At 44.0% G+C, this 15,575-nt stretch overlaps 1 long non-coding RNA gene and 1 pseudogene across 1 annotated transcript in view; one reads left to right on the forward strand and one right to left on the reverse strand.

Moving 5' to 3' along the window:
• The window catches only part of LOC132508235 (uncharacterized), a 99,763-nt gene that overhangs the window by 34,091 nt on the left and 50,097 nt on the right, over positions 1-15,575 (reverse strand). The window lies entirely within an intron of this gene.
• LOC132508396 (ADP-ribosylation factor-like protein 2-binding protein) lies at positions 4,308-4,937 on the forward strand (annotated as a pseudogene).

Genomic DNA, 15,575 nt, shown 5'->3' on the forward strand with positions numbered 1-15,575 from the left:
ACTTACAGCTACCAAAGGAGAAAGGGGATGGGGGAGAGATAAATTAGGAGTTTGGAATTAGCAGATATAAACTACTATGTATAAAACAGATAAATAACAAGGTCCTACTGTATAGCACGGGAAACCATATTCAACATCTTATAATAAACCATAATGGAAAAGAGTATGAAAAAAATACATATGTGTATAACTGAATCACTTTGCTGTACGCCAGAAACTAACACAACATTGAAAATCAACTCTACTTCAATTAAAACAATAAAATAAAATAGAGATCCCTGCCTCGCCAACATTCTCCATCCTCTTATTCTGCTGTTCTGATTCATAGTATGACCAACACCTGATATTGTTTTACACTTTTATTTCTTATTACTCTTTCCCTGCTGGAATTTCAGCTCCGTGGAGGCATTTTGTTCACTAAAAAATCTTCAGTGCCTTAAAAGCACCTGGCCCATAGTAGGTATCCAAAAAATATTTGTTGAATAAATCAATTAGGATTGATCCTAAGGTCAAGAAATACTCAAATGGCAATATTATTTTTAGCCAATAGAAACTTAATCCAGTGACTTACCAGAAACTGAAAGCAGAAATGTCATGGGCGTTGCTAACGTTCAATGTAGTTGCCTTTGGGTGTTTTTTTGTTTTGTTTTGGACTGTGTTGGGTCTTCATTGCTGCGCACAGGCTTTCTCTAGTTGCGGTGAGCAGGGGCTACTCTTCATTGCGGTGCACAGGCTTCTCATTGTGATGGCTTCTCTTGTTGTGGAGCACGGGCTCTAGGCACGCGGGCTTCAGTAGCTGTGGCTCGCGGGTTTAGTTGCTCTGCAGCATGTGGGATCTCCCCAAACCAGGGCTCAAACCTGTGTCCCCTGCATTTGCAGGTGGATTCTTAACCACTGCACCACCAGGGAAGTCCCTTGCAGCCCTGAAATCTTTGTCTAGGATCAAATCCCAGCCCTAATATGCTCAGGAGCCAGTGACCCTGAAGAGACAGGAGATGATATAGAAAATCCAAAACTCATTACTGCTCGAAATTAACAGCTCTGGCCATGTATTGTCAGTATCTACTGAGCCTCCCTCACTCCCAGACGTCGAGGTAGGAAATTACAGAAATAAACTCAGTCGCAAAGCAATAAAGGGCACTGCTATAAGGGATTCAATTCCTCTCATTCATTCATTCATGTTTTCCTTTCATCCAGCACTTTCATTGAGTGGATACTATGTGCCAGACACTGCTAGGTTAAAATCCTTTCTGGAATAAATAGTGTTTGCTATTGTTTTTGTTCCAGTGGTGACGCATTGTTATCCCTGTCACCATCATCTTCATCATTATTCCTGCCATTCTGGCGGCATGTGAAGGTTACCATGGGAACCCAAGGAAAGTCATCTAGACGTCTGCTGACGTATGTTTCCTACTATGGGGAGAGATGATGACATATACCAAGCAGTCTCACCTACACCTCCCAGCAAGTCGTTTTATTCTAAGAATTGATCTACCTATCTTGGACCATAAAATCTAAGTTACCTGAGTCGTGGGGGTGAGAGGGAACAATTGGGCTTATTTCAGAGAGGAAACTCCATTCCCCTACTTTGGCAATATTTTCCCAGTTATAATTTAACCCTCAGAATCCATAAGAACCTTAATTAGGATAACACATAAATGAATGGCTGCAGTACATGAAAATCCATCCTTCCCTTCTAAGAGTTTGAGCTAGGTGGGTACCATATTTTAGCTTTTCACATCATCCTTTCAAATATATCGTGATACAACAGAAACTACTTAGGAGATAAGAAGATTCCAATACCATTACATGCATTTAGAAATACTCCGTTGATGACACGGAAGAAATCAGATGGTTCACTTTTGCCATGTTTTTCAAAGACCTTCAGTCAGGCCAAATGCCTTCAAAAATAAATGAAGCGGGGGGAAAAATAAAATAAATGAAGGGAAAAGACGGAGTGCCTGTGCTAAAATTTTGGCAAAGAAACAACTGAAACCTACCTTTGAACCCATTAGAAACCCACTTCTGTCTGATTCTCACCAAGAACTCCTTATATCTCCTTGGAATTCTGACTTCCATCCAAATATCCATGGAACTTCCCTTCACTCCTGGGGGGACTGTTGTCACTAAGAGTTCTGAACATGATGCATTTGTTTCCTTGGGCTGCTGTCACAAATTACCACAAACTGGGCGGATTAAAACAACAGAAATTTATTCTCTCACAATTCTAAAGGCTACAAGTCTGAAATGAAGGTGTCAGCAGGGTCATGCTCTCTTTGAAGACTCCAGGGAAGAATCCTTCTTTGCCTCTTCCACCTTCTGGTGGTAGCCGGCAATCCCTGCCTTGTAGATGCATCATGGCAAGTTCTGCCTGGTCATCACAGGGTCATCCCCCCTCTCTGTGGGCCTCTGTGACCATATATCCTTTTCCTTAGAGTCATTGGGTCTAGGGCCCATTCTAATCCAGCGTGGCCTCATCTTAACTTGATTACATCTACAAAGACCCCATTTCCAAATAAGGTCGTATTCACAGGTATCAGGGTATTAGGACTTCAACATATCATTTTGGAGGACACAATTCAACTCCGAATCTTCTACTCTGAGAAATATTCCACCAGATGGCATTATAAATGGCATTCCATCTTTCCTTCCTTTCTTCCTCCTTTTTACAAATATTTATGAATATTTACTACGTGATAACCCTATGTTCTGCTATGGAGGGTAGAAAGATGAAGTTGATATTCCCACATTCAAAAGATTTAGACCTACCTAGTAGGAAGATTCAACTGTACATACAAATCATAATACAAGGCAAAAGATGGCAATTGCCATGAGAGTCATAAACAGAGTGACACAAAAAATACAGAGAAAACAAATCGATTCCAGCTGGGGAGAATCAAGCACGACATTTGAGCCTGACTTTCAAAACTATCCTGGATTTGGATTTTCAGAGATTAGTAAAGGCGTCTCCAGTTCAGCTGGGTGAGCAAAGGCACAGAGGCAAGAAAGCACGGCATGTTTAAACATTTATCAGTGTGTCTAGGACCCCTCGTGTGTTACTGCTGCAAATACATTTCAGAAGTGTTCACAGAAAAGAGATTAGAAGAAAAAGCTCCAAAAAGCAAACCAACAGGGATCATCTCTGGGAGGTGAAATTTTCCTTCCCTTTGTGCTTTTATATTTTTTTCTGATTTTCCTCAATGCTTAGGCTTTATTTTTAATTAGGAAAAATAATACTTTTTTTTCAAGAAATAATACTTTTTTTTCACATCACCTCAACGTAGCTGTCTCCCAAAAGGAGAAGAAATCAAATCTTTCCTGATACAGAATTATAACTGCGTGAGACGACTTTAATCGTGTCACTTGTGACAGGGATCAAGAAAATGACCAGGGCTTCCCTGGTGGCGCAGTGGTTGAAAGTCCGCCTGCCGATGCAGGGGACACGGGTTCGTGCCCCGGTCCGGGAAGATCCCACATGCCCCAGAGCGGCTGGGCCCGTGAGCCATGGCCGCTGAGCCTGCGTGTCCGGAGCCTATGCTCCGCAACGGGAGAGGCCACAGCAGTAAGGGACCCGCGTACAGCAAAAAAAAAGAAAGAAAGAAAGAAAGAAAACGACCAGGAGATGGAGTTGATCCAGCAACGGGTTCCTGCGGATACTGGCATTTCAGTCTGTACTTGAACGCAGACGGGCAACTCCGGGTTTCGTTTAGGTGAGCAATGCCTGCCCTCTGCTGGTGATTCAAAAGTTAGTTACCAAGGGCAAGAGTTTTTCTTTCCCGGCTTCCTAAAACAAAGTGATGAAGAAACAAGAAATATAAACTCATCATTCTGATTATAAAGCCATTCTTTTTGTTACTTTGGGTTTTGAATTACTTTAAGTGTAGGAGAGAAAAGTCTGTTGGTTCACTTTCCTTCTTGGGCCAGTAGCCCAGCCGGTCCTCGGGCTGGGACTTCAAAATATCTTGTTCCCAAGTCAGGAATTCGTTCAGTTGGCGGGAAGGAGAATGGTTCGGTTTGTAGGGTGTACGAAAGCAGGGGTGGCCGGCGGCAGTGGCGAGCTTAGTGAGGCCTGGCCGGACTTCGAGGCCGGCGCGTGGCCGCAGCCAGGGAGCCTGCGGCCCAGGCCTCACGCGCATGCGCTACCCGGCTGGGCCATGAGCCAGGAGTGGCCTCGGCGGCGAGGCCTCCCCGGTGCCCCTTGGGTGTCTGCGGAGCAGAGCTGAGGCTGCGCCCGGGCCCGGGCCGCGGGTGGGGTACAAGGCCCGCGGGCAGCTCACCCGCGCCCGGTGGATGAGACAGTGGCGGCGGCGATGGACGCCATAGAGGAAGAGAGCTTCGCGCTTTCTCTTCCACCTCTGATGCAGAATTTGATGCTGTGGTTGGATATTTAGAGGACATTATCATGGATGATGAGTTCCGTTTATTACAGAGGAATTTCACGGACAAGTATTTACTACCAGGAGTTTGAAGACACGGAAGAGGAGAAGCTCACCTACACGCCTGTTTTTAACGAATGTATTTCTTTGGTAGAAAAGTATATAGAAGAGCTGTTGGAGCGGATTCCTGGATTTAACATGGCGGCTTTCACTACAACTTTACAGCACCATAAAGATGAAGCGGCCAGTGACATCTTCGACATGCTGCTCACGTTTACGGATCTTCTGGCTTTTAAGGAAATGTTCCTGGACTCTCGAGCAGAAAAAGAAGGCCGAGGACTGGACTTAAGCTGCGGTTTAGTGGTTACTTCATTGCGCAAATCATCTTCATTGCCAGGTTCCCAGAACAATATGCGGCCCCAAGTCCCACCTCCAGGTATTGGGATCTTTCTGGACATCACCAGCCGAATAGACTGGGAGAGGCTTTGGCTAATGACGTCAGAAGAATACATCTCGGAAAGACTGACTGTTCTGCAACCCTTCATTAATGTTAAGTATTGATGGGTCAGAAGAAAATTACCTGACCTTCCAGGGACACGTTCTTGTCTTCAGTAACCCTAGTACTCCTCCCGGAGTAGACACCTCTCTCAGGGGCTTCTGAGTGGCTCCTGCAGCAAGCCCAAGCCCAGCATTCCACCTGGGGGGCCCTTTCCCAGCATACATGTTAGCGTGTCCATATTGGGAGAACCCACCATCACCAGCCCTCTTGCCCAGCGGGCCTTGCATGTCCCACCAGGCTTTTTGTGCACTCACAGCTTATACGGGTCAGAGTTTCAGTCCTGCAGCCTCTATGGGGTTTTTGACTGGGAGTGTTTATCTAGAGTTTAACTCAAGCTAGCTGCCCGTCTCAAGATTTCTGAAAATGCTACTATCACAGCTAGTCTTGGCTGTAGAAATCAACTTAGAGAGATGTCCTTTACCTAAAAGCTACATGTGAAAATCAATGTCTGGGCTTCCCTGGTGGCGCAGTGGTTAAGAATCCACCTGTCAGTGAAGGGGACTATGGGTTCGAGCCCTGGTCTGCAAAGATCCCGCATGCTGCAGAGCAGCTAAGCCTGTGAGCCACAACTACTGAGCCTGCACTCTAGGGCCTATGAGCCACAACTACTGAAGCCTGCACACCTAGAGCCCATGTTCCGCAACAAGAGAAGCCACCACAGTAAGCCTGTGCACTGCAACAAAGACCCAACGCAACCAAAAATAAATAAACTTATTTTTTAAAAAAAATCAATTTCTAGTCTTATATGTGTAGTCCTTGTATCACTGTCTTCTGCTGGTCCTGATGTAGTCCCATTGTTTCTATAACTCATTTACGTGTTTTTGAAAAAATATTTTTATAGATGAATACTCTGGCTAACCTAGTGGATATAATCTTGGAACTTCTGTGATTACCCACTTCAAGATCAAAGTATTATATGCTGTGCTTTCTAGCTGTTAGTGCTATGAAAGCAAAAATGCTTTCTATGTTGGTATTCCTATTTTACTGGGCAACAATGAGTATATGCTGGAAGTAGTCTAAAAGGTTTCCTTTCTTAGAGCATGCTAGTGTTTGTGCAGGTTTGCTTAAAACTCTTTCTGGGGCTTCCGTGGTGGCACAGTGGTTGAGAGTCCGCCTGCCGATGCAGGGGACGCGGGTTCGTGCCCCGGTCCGGGAGGATCCCACATACGGCGGAGCGGCTGGGCTCGTGAGCCATGGCCGCTGAGCCTGCGCGTCCGGAGCCTGTGCTCCACAACGGGAGAGGCCACAGCAGTGAGAGGCCCGCGTACAGAAAAAAAAAAAAAAAAAAAAAAACTCTTTCTGTGTAAATCAGCTCCTTAGGTTTTCTGTTGGGATAGGGGCTCTGCACTTCCTTCTCGCTGTCAAAATAATCCCACCAAGATAGTGTTCTTCTGGTCTAGCTCAGTAGAAGCAGGAGATAGCAAACAGCTTCACTGGTCATCTATCTGCCTGGATTGGTTTGGTTTAGTACAATGTTTGATAGAACATTACTGACCAGAAAACATGGGTGTCACATCCCTCGAAAGAAAAACCATAGTTGTTCAATTCCCAGTGTGCACCTTAGTTTTTTTGTGGTTGTTGTTTTTATTTTTATTTTTCAAGTAAAAATAAGAATCTCTACTGACTTTTCACTTGGCTATTCTGGTTTTAAAGGATGCGCTCTAGGCTATGTGTTTTTCTGTACCAATGCGGTGCTTATGAAATAATTTCGTACCATGAGTAACATTTGAGGTGTTTTACAAAAACAAAACAAAAAAAAGAAAGAAGGGGTTGGGCGAGTTCCTGCCTGGTGCCTCAGGGCAGGTAAGGGGTTTGCACAAAGTAATGGAGAGGCTGTGACAGCAACAGGAATCGGATGCTGTCCTAATTCAAGAGGTTTGATTAGGGCTTTTTCTGAATTAAGCTTGATTGGGTGATACCTTTAGAAACTTTAGGTTTCTCAACCTCAGCACTATTAACTTTCAGGACTGTGCGTTTTAGGCTGTTTAGCAGCATCCCTCACCTCTACCCACCGGATGCCAGTAGCACTCCCGGCAAGTTGTGACAACCAAAAACACCTCCAGACATTGCTAAATCCTCCCCCACCCAGCCCCCAGGAGCGGAGACAGAATCGCCCCCTGCCGAGAACCCCGGCTTCAGACCCAGCTTCTTTTCCTTTTAAAACCTGGGTGTATTTACAACCCCTCAGGCCCATTGTGTGCAAACCAGCAGGGATGTGAGGACAAAGCACAAGGGGTTCAAGACGCCAGTCACCCTAGGCCCAGCCCCTCAACCTCCTGGGGCTTGGTTTTATCAGCCATAAACTACTGTTATCATAACTTTTATCTTGCAAGACTGTTGTTTGTTTAGTTAACAAAAACTCGCTAAGCACCCATTATGTGTTAGGCTATGTGGAGAGGATGGGCATGTGGAATAAACACGTCAGAACGTGAAATTACCGAGAAGAGCTTGAAGCGCTACGTGTATGTGCTTCTGCGGTAAAATGAATAATGAACCTTTGGAAGGTGGCACTTTTAGAAAGACCGAACACAGGCCCACAACCTTATTCACATTTCTGAAACGCAAAAAACTCTGAAAACTTTTTCTTTTTTCTTTTCTTTTTTTTTGTCATCACAGTCTATTTGCTGGCAAAACCTGACCTGACACGGATGAGGCTCTGTACATTTTTTATCGATCCTGCTGAGTATGAATGGTCATATTTTTCTGCACAAATATTAATGTGTTAGGTCAAGGGGTATTTCCCCAGACTGTGCTGAGAGCTTTAAATTATATATAACATGTGCACTGCTTTACTTTTCTAAAACGCACAGCAGCTGAAGGCCAAAACAGAGGCAGACCCAGGGGTTTTGAATAAGGGACTATGGACCTGGTCTGTGTAAATTAGCAGGGAAAGAGCAACACAGGAGCTACACCCTCACCCCAGAAGGAGCCATTGTTTCTCAGCTGCACATTGCACCCAGCCAGGGAAACTGTGAGCTTATCATATGAGATCAATGGGAAAAGACAGGTGTGTGAGTTTGCGTGTAGAGCGTGTGAACTTTGTCCCTGGCTCAGCAGAGGAGCCCCTGTCCAAGGACCACTGGTCACTCTTTTCATCCATCACCCCGAGAGAAAAGAAGCAAACCCTTCCTCCAAAGGGCTCCTGGTCACAGATGTGGCCCAGTCTCCTTCTGTGGCCACCAGCTGCAGAAGCCACTCAAAACAGTCCCTTCCCCCATCTTGTTAGTAATATATTTGTTCATTTCTCAAATATTTGTTGAGTCTCTACCGTGTGCCAGACACTGAGCTTGCCACGGAAACGTTCCCCTTTTCTTTCTTTCCTTCTTTCTTTCATTTTTTGATATGTCTGTATTCTTTTTTGTTATTTCAGAAAATGGCAGAATAAAAGGAAATGTTAAGGTATGATCTGAACCAATGAATTATTCCATGATTAACAGATGTGAGTTCTTTTTCCTTTATGTGATATATATGTATAATTGTTACCAGGTGGTGTATGTCTTTAGACATTATGTCCAAATTCTATGGTTTAAAAGTGGTTCTGTGTTATGGTTAATGTTAAGGGAATTTGTCTTATAAAAGCACTCATTCACAGTAACTATTTGGTGATGTTTCTCTCTCCTCACTAGACTACCTGCTCTTTAAGAACTTCTTTGTGTTTGCTAACTGCATGTGCTTAATAAATGTTTGCGGAGGGAATGAAAGAATGATCTTCCATCCTTCTGGCTGAGGATTCTCTGCCTTTACAATTGAGCTCGGTGACTGTTTTCTAGTCTATTTATTTATTTGTTTATTTATTTATTTTTGGCTGTGTTTGGTCTTTGTTGCTGTACGCAGGCTTTCTCTAGTTGTGGAGAGCTGGGGGCTACTCTGTTGTGGTGCACGGACTTCTCATTACAGTGGTTTCTCTTTGTCGCAGAGCACGGGCTCTAGGCATGCAGGCTTCAGTAGTCGTGGCACATGGGCATCAGTAGTTGTGGCTCACGGGCTCTAGGGCACAGGCTCAGTAGTTGTGGCATACGGGCTTAGTTGCTCCGCGGCATGTGGGATCTTACCAGACCAGGGTTCGAACCCATGTCCCCTGAATTGGCAGGTGGATTCTTAACCACTGTGCCACCAGGGAAGTCCTGTTTCCTAGCCTCTTGAGACAGACGACAGAGATGCAGATAAGACTTACATATGTGCAAAACTTGACAGTTTTCCAAGTACTCTCACATACATTGAAAATCATTTTTAGATTAAATTAACCCAGAAAATAAAACTTGACCACAGGAATGGTAGCAAGTTTTCCTTTTACACTGACTGCAGGTAGGAGAAGTTGTTTCCTTCCTTCCATTTGGTCCACTAAATTGGTCTTTAAATGCAGAATTTGAAAGTGTGCATTTCAGGGGCTTGGAGAAGCGTCACTACATTTTTCAACTGAAGAAAAACCAAGTAGAGAATTGAAACAGCATCAAAGGCAATCCAGGTTGAGACTTAGCAAAATTTTGTTGAACATAAAATATCTGAAGCAGTGGAATGCTTTCCTAAAAGAGGTACAGAATCACCACAAAAACGGTGGTTCCAAAATTATTCTCATCATACAGTTTTGTTTTAGTTTTCCTGTGGAAAAACCTGCAGGAAAATATTTGGCCACTAGAGGGTACTCTACCAAAATCCAAAGGCACTCCCTCAGGGAGTTCCCTATAAAACGCTCAGATATTGAAGACCTACCAAGGGCTAGTCTCAAAGCTTTCACGGTTGTTTTCCCAACCAATTGTCCATAAACTGTACTCCATGGGAAAGCACTGTATCTTCAGTTCTAGCTTTCCAGAGCACGACACCATTTCTTAGCGGCAGAGAGTCACATGGGATCAACACTGCCCCGAACTATGTCAGCTGTAGCCCTTTTGCACTAGTGGGACCTGTCTTGTTGCATTTGCTCATGAATATAGAAATTTACGTACGGTTAATTTATGTTTTCCACTTCTCTTAAGTACATTGATGAATAAATCAGAATATGAGAACATATGAGGCTGTTGCATTTAATTTGGCAATTAATAATTAAGAGAACTATTTGTCATTTAGAAATACCACGCTTAATCCTTTTAATTACCATCTGGATCTCTTGTAAATTATTCGATTTACTTAATCCTTGTTTACTTTCATTCAAAAGCCCTCAAATTTCACTAATTTGGCACACCAGATATTCAGCTGATCGCCTTAGTAGAAAACAAAACAAAATATAAAGGAACTTAGCACGGGAACCACTCTGTTGGTGGGAAAAGGATGGGTGTGGGAGAGACCTACCTTCCAATCCCCATTAGCCACCTGTGGGATCCTGGGCAAGTCAGTTCCTGCCCCTAAACTTCATTCTCTTCCCTCATAAAATGAGAGAGGGCTAGACTGGAACAGAGGATTCTACTTTTTCTTTTTAAGTGAACCTGTTCTTCTGTCATGGAAGGGGAAAGTCTATCAATGTCCTGGCTCTAGGGAGATGGCAAATGGGTTCCATTTGGAGTCACCCAAGTTCAGGGGGTTTTCCCTTCCACACCGTACCACTTCTCCAGGTCTCCAGAACCATGACCCCCATCAGTCATGGGATGGGGCTCATGCATGTGGCACAGGTGTTCCCACTGGAGCTGTCCACATGAAGTCAGAGTCATGGGGCCCAAGTGTGCTCAGTTACCTGTTTCAGGAGCTAAACAGTAGATTAAGTGAGGGATTTATTTCTCTCATGTAACAAGGAAACTGAGTAGCAGGTGCCCAGCTCAAATGCAGCTGCTCAGGGACCAGGCTCCTTCTACATCTCTGTTCTGCCATCCTCAGCAAGGGGTCACAAAGTGTCTGTAGCCTCTCTGGGCACCATGTCTCCATGTCTGGCAGGAAAAGGAGGGACAGGAGAGGGCAAAGAGCCCATGCCAGCTGAGTCTGTCCATTTCTATTAGGAAAGCTATAGCTTTCCTGGAAGCCTCATCCAGTGGAATATGGAAGGCTTCATTCACATCTCATTGGCCACAACTATCCGCATGACATTGAAGGAAGCCTGGGAATTTTTTTTTTTTTATTGTTTGCGGTACGCGGGCCTCTCACTGCTGTGGCCTCTCCCGTTGCGGAGCTCAGGCTCCAGACGCACAGGCTCAGCGGCCATGGCTCACGGGCCCAGCCGCTCTGCGGCATGTGGGATCTTCCCGGACTGGAGCACGAACCCGTGTCCCCTGCGTCGGCAGGCGGACTCTCAACCACTGTGCCACCAGGGAAGGCCTGGGAATTTTTTGATGGGCACATTGCCCCCCAAACCAAACTGGAGATAGAGCAGCAAGGAAAAAGAGGTGCATGGAAATTGAATAGGCTGCTAGCCACATATGCCACAGGGATGAGAAAGTATTGGGACATAGATGGAGGTCCTCATGCTCGTCATTGGATGATATGCACATGTTGGTCTAAAAGGGAGTCCTTGCCAGACACCAAGAAATCCATTATCGAAGCTCCTCCTTATGGAGGACACAGTGCTCACTCCAGTGGAGACTTGGTTCCTTTGATACCTAACACAGGTGAGCCATTCATCAATGGCTTATGTGCCAGGGGAGCCTGGCAGTCACTAGATGCTGACTGACTCTGCACCTATCAGAGTCTGGTCCCTCACCCTGGGACCTCCCACAATTCACTACACCCCTCTTCCCCCTCTCCCAGATATGAGTCCTTCCTCAGGCAGGAGTCTTTGCCTTTCCTCATTTCCCAAATCTCTGTTCTACACACAGAAATCTGCCCTTTTGGAAGCCCAGGCTTTTGAAATTTACAACCAAAGAATGCTTTCCATTCTTTGTCCCTCTGTTTTCTCTGAATCATCTTCTCCTAAGGCAATGAACACAGAAAGTCAAGCTCACTGAATGGGTCAAGGACCCAGGGATATAAAGAAACACCAGAAACGAAAAACAACTTAGATTTTAAAATATTATCCCTCTGCTCTTCATGTGAAATCTTACTCAGAAATCCAAAATGTAAGAGAAATAAAAACTAACCAGTATGGTTAAGGGGTGGATGGGAGATGGGAGGAACCCAGGGCCCTCCCCATGAGGCCTGAGAGAAGTCAGCCATGGAAAGTTTGAAAATTCACCAAATTGGAAAATCTCTATGGTCTCTTCCAGCCTGAAAGTTCTATGATTCAATATTAAAGAGCAAACTTTTAGTCTGTTTTCCCAAAACTTGAAAACAGTCCCACATAATAAGCGTGACAGATGAAATAAAGGATGATTAATGTGGGCGTGTTCCTAGCCTTTCCTTACTCCTGACCTTACTCTTTGGCCTGTTGTGGGATTTTCAGCTTCCCCACACTCCATGTAGGGTTTTGTGATGAGGAATCAGCATGGAAAAATGAGAAACAAGAAGAGACACTTGGTCAAAAAGCTAAGCATAGAAATAATATATGACCCAGCAAATTGCACTCCTAGGTATAGACCCCAAAAAATTGAAAACAGATACTCAAACAAACCGTGTACATTCACGTTCATAGCAGCAGTATTCACAAGCTGAAGGTTAAAAACAACCTAAAATGTCCATCAACAGATGAATGGATAAATAGTTTGCAGTACATACATACAATGGGATGTTATTCAGCCATCAAAAAGGATAAGTGTGGATACATGCTGGGTGAACCTCGGAAACATTATGCCAGTAGAAAGAAAGCAGACACAAAAGGCCACATATTTTAAGATTCCATTTATATGAAATGTCCAGAATCGGTGGATCCATAGAGATAGAAAGAAGATTGGCGAGTGCCAGGACCAGGGTGAGGGGAGAGTGGGGAGTGGCCACCTCTCGGGTACCGGGTTTGGGGAGGATGAAAATGTTTCAGAACCAGATAGAGGTAGTGGTTGCATAATATTGTGAATTTATTAAATACCACTGAATTCACTTTAAAATGCTTAATTTTATGTTTTGTGAATTTCATCTCATTTTTTAAATCCGTTGAAGAAAAAGAAAAGAAGAGGTAGCTCCAGGAGGCATCTGGAGGGAGAGTGTTTGAGGGCAGCCACTCAGGAAGCAACAGCTGTGACTATGAGGGTAGTGGGCAGTGGAATGCTGCTGGTGATTTTATGTCCCTTCCCCCGTCCCTGAAGTCCAGGTAAAGGACTCCAGCACTGCCACAGTCAAGAGCATAAGCTCCAGAACCAGACGGCTTGGTTTTAAATCCCAGTCCTGTTACTTATGAACTGTGACCTTGGGCAAATTACTTAGTCTCTCCATACCTCAGTTTCCTCATCTGTAACACAGAGATAATAATAATACCTAGTTCACAGGAGTTGTTAAAAAGGTAAATTAATTAATCTGTATATAGCACTTAGAAGAGTGTGGGCATCACAAGCCTTCAGTGATCGTTACCTCGTGTTCTTTGTCATTTTGGTCTCATGGATCTTCCTCTTTGACCAAACCATTCTAGAAATGAGTATGTCAGTTGTGCTTTATAAATTTTATATCAATGTTTACCTATTCTATGATTTTTTAATACAAACTTTGAGGCAATTATAAATAACATCACCTCCAAAAAACGCTGTTTAGTTTCCTAGGGCTGATGTAACAAGGTACCACAATCTGGGTGGCTTAGGACAACAGAAATGTAGTCTTTCACAGTTCTGAAGGCTAGACGTCAGAAATCAAGGTGTCAGCAGGGTCATGTTCCTTCCAAAGCCTCTGGGAGCGGACACTTCCTGGCTTCTTTCAGCTTCTGTTAGCCCCAGGCATTCCTTGGCTCGTGGCTGCATAGCTCCAACCAACGCCTCCATCTTCACAGGTTGTCTTCCTATGTGCCTTTGAATCGTCTTCCCTCTATGCATGTCTGTGTCCAAATTTTTCTCTTCTTATAAGGACACCAGTCATGTTAGATTAGGGGCCCACGCTACTGCAGTATGACCTCATCTTAATTTAACTAATTACATCTGTAAAGAACCTATTTCCAAATAAGGTCATTCTGAGGTCCTGGGGGATAGAACTTCAACATATGTCTTGGGGGTACACAACTCAACCCATAATACCCCTCAATTGCTAGAGCTCTGCTAATACATTCATAAACTCCACTGCCACCCTTCTGTGGTCCAGGCCACCTGATGGAACAACTTGAGGAAGTAAAAAGCCTTCCTTCTGCAGACACATCTCTCATGTGAGGCAGGTACTTTGTATACATACTGTAACAGTTGGTCACATTGGGTTCCTCAGCTTGTCTATGAACTCCCTAAGGGTAGGGACTATATCATATTCAACTTTGAAGAGTAGAAAAGTATGAGAAGAGTACCTAGTACATGCAATGGAGACTTCAACAGGAAGAAGGTAAAGGAGGAAAGTAAAACTCAGATGTCTACTAGCTCAGTAGCCCCACTTGTGAGTAATACCAGGCCCTCAGCTCTCCTTTTCTGTTTGTTCCACCTCTTATTTCTCTCACATGGGTCCCCATCTTTGCCTCCACCAAGGCTTTGCTCTGGACTGCCAATAGCCACTCTGACCACAGGCTGGAGCTGACAGTTCCCTGAAACTCCTAAATGACATGAACTCCTTCTGACTGCTACAACCAAATCTGTGATGGCCTTAGGGTCACAGTTCTCTCCCTTATAAGGCCAGGACATAGAGGACACAAGCCCTGATTACCTGCAGCTCAGCCTAGTGCCCATATAAATAATAGTAGCTAAGCCTTATTGAGCACTTACTATATTCTATTCTATTCTATTGTCCTCAAACAGATCAGCTCATTGACACCTCACAATAACCTAATGTGGTAGAAACTATTGTTATCTCTACTTTACGGATGAGGAAACTTGAGACTTAGAGAAGTTAAATAACTTGGACAAGGTCACAGCTAGTGGAAATGGGAACTAGGATTTGAATCCAGGCAACCTAACTAACTGTGAAGACAAAAATATCCAAAACTTGGAAACACACAAAGGATGGCTGCCCATCTTTTCAATGTCATGCTGGACCATTACAGAGCCACTCCAGAATTATCCTAGTCTCTAGGGGGTTTACCCTAATGACTCGCTCTTTACTATTGATTAGGATAGTCTACAACTTTGTAAGAGTAGATATTAACTTGTAGAAAGCTGAGGGTGATTCAAATGATTCTTGACCTATAGCAGGGCAAGTGAGCTTCTCTCTAGTGAAAAAGATAACTCCAGAGGTTACAGCTGTATTGTTCTCTAGGAGATTAGCTCATTTTGCATCTAATACAGCAGTCTCATTCCAGCATTCTTTCTTTCAATGACTGTAAATACTTCTGTCCCAACTGTAATCCTTTGAACCAGGTTTACCATCCTGCTACTTCCCTCATTAATGAGTTAATTAAATGTGTGGCACATGTTCATTCTATACTTGTATGAGAGTTAGATTTTCAATGTTCTGGAAATTGTACTTGGCACACCAAAGCCCACATGCTTAACTACTATACTACAATGAATGAATGAAACTGAATATATGTTGATTATGTTTAAGAAGGGAGGGACTTCCCTGGTGGCACAGTGATTAAGAATCCGCCTGCCCCATCATCAAAAAATCCACAAACAATAAATGCTGGAGAGGGTATGGAGAAAAGGGAACCCTCTTTCACTGTTGGTGGGAATGTAAAGTGATACAGCCACTATGCAGAACAGTATGGAGGTAACTCAAAAAACTAAAAATAG

Source organism: Lagenorhynchus albirostris, chromosome 17, assembly GCF_949774975.1.
Source record: "Lagenorhynchus albirostris chromosome 17, mLagAlb1.1, whole genome shotgun sequence".
Taxonomy (NCBI): Eukaryota; Metazoa; Chordata; class Mammalia; order Artiodactyla; family Delphinidae; genus Lagenorhynchus; species Lagenorhynchus albirostris.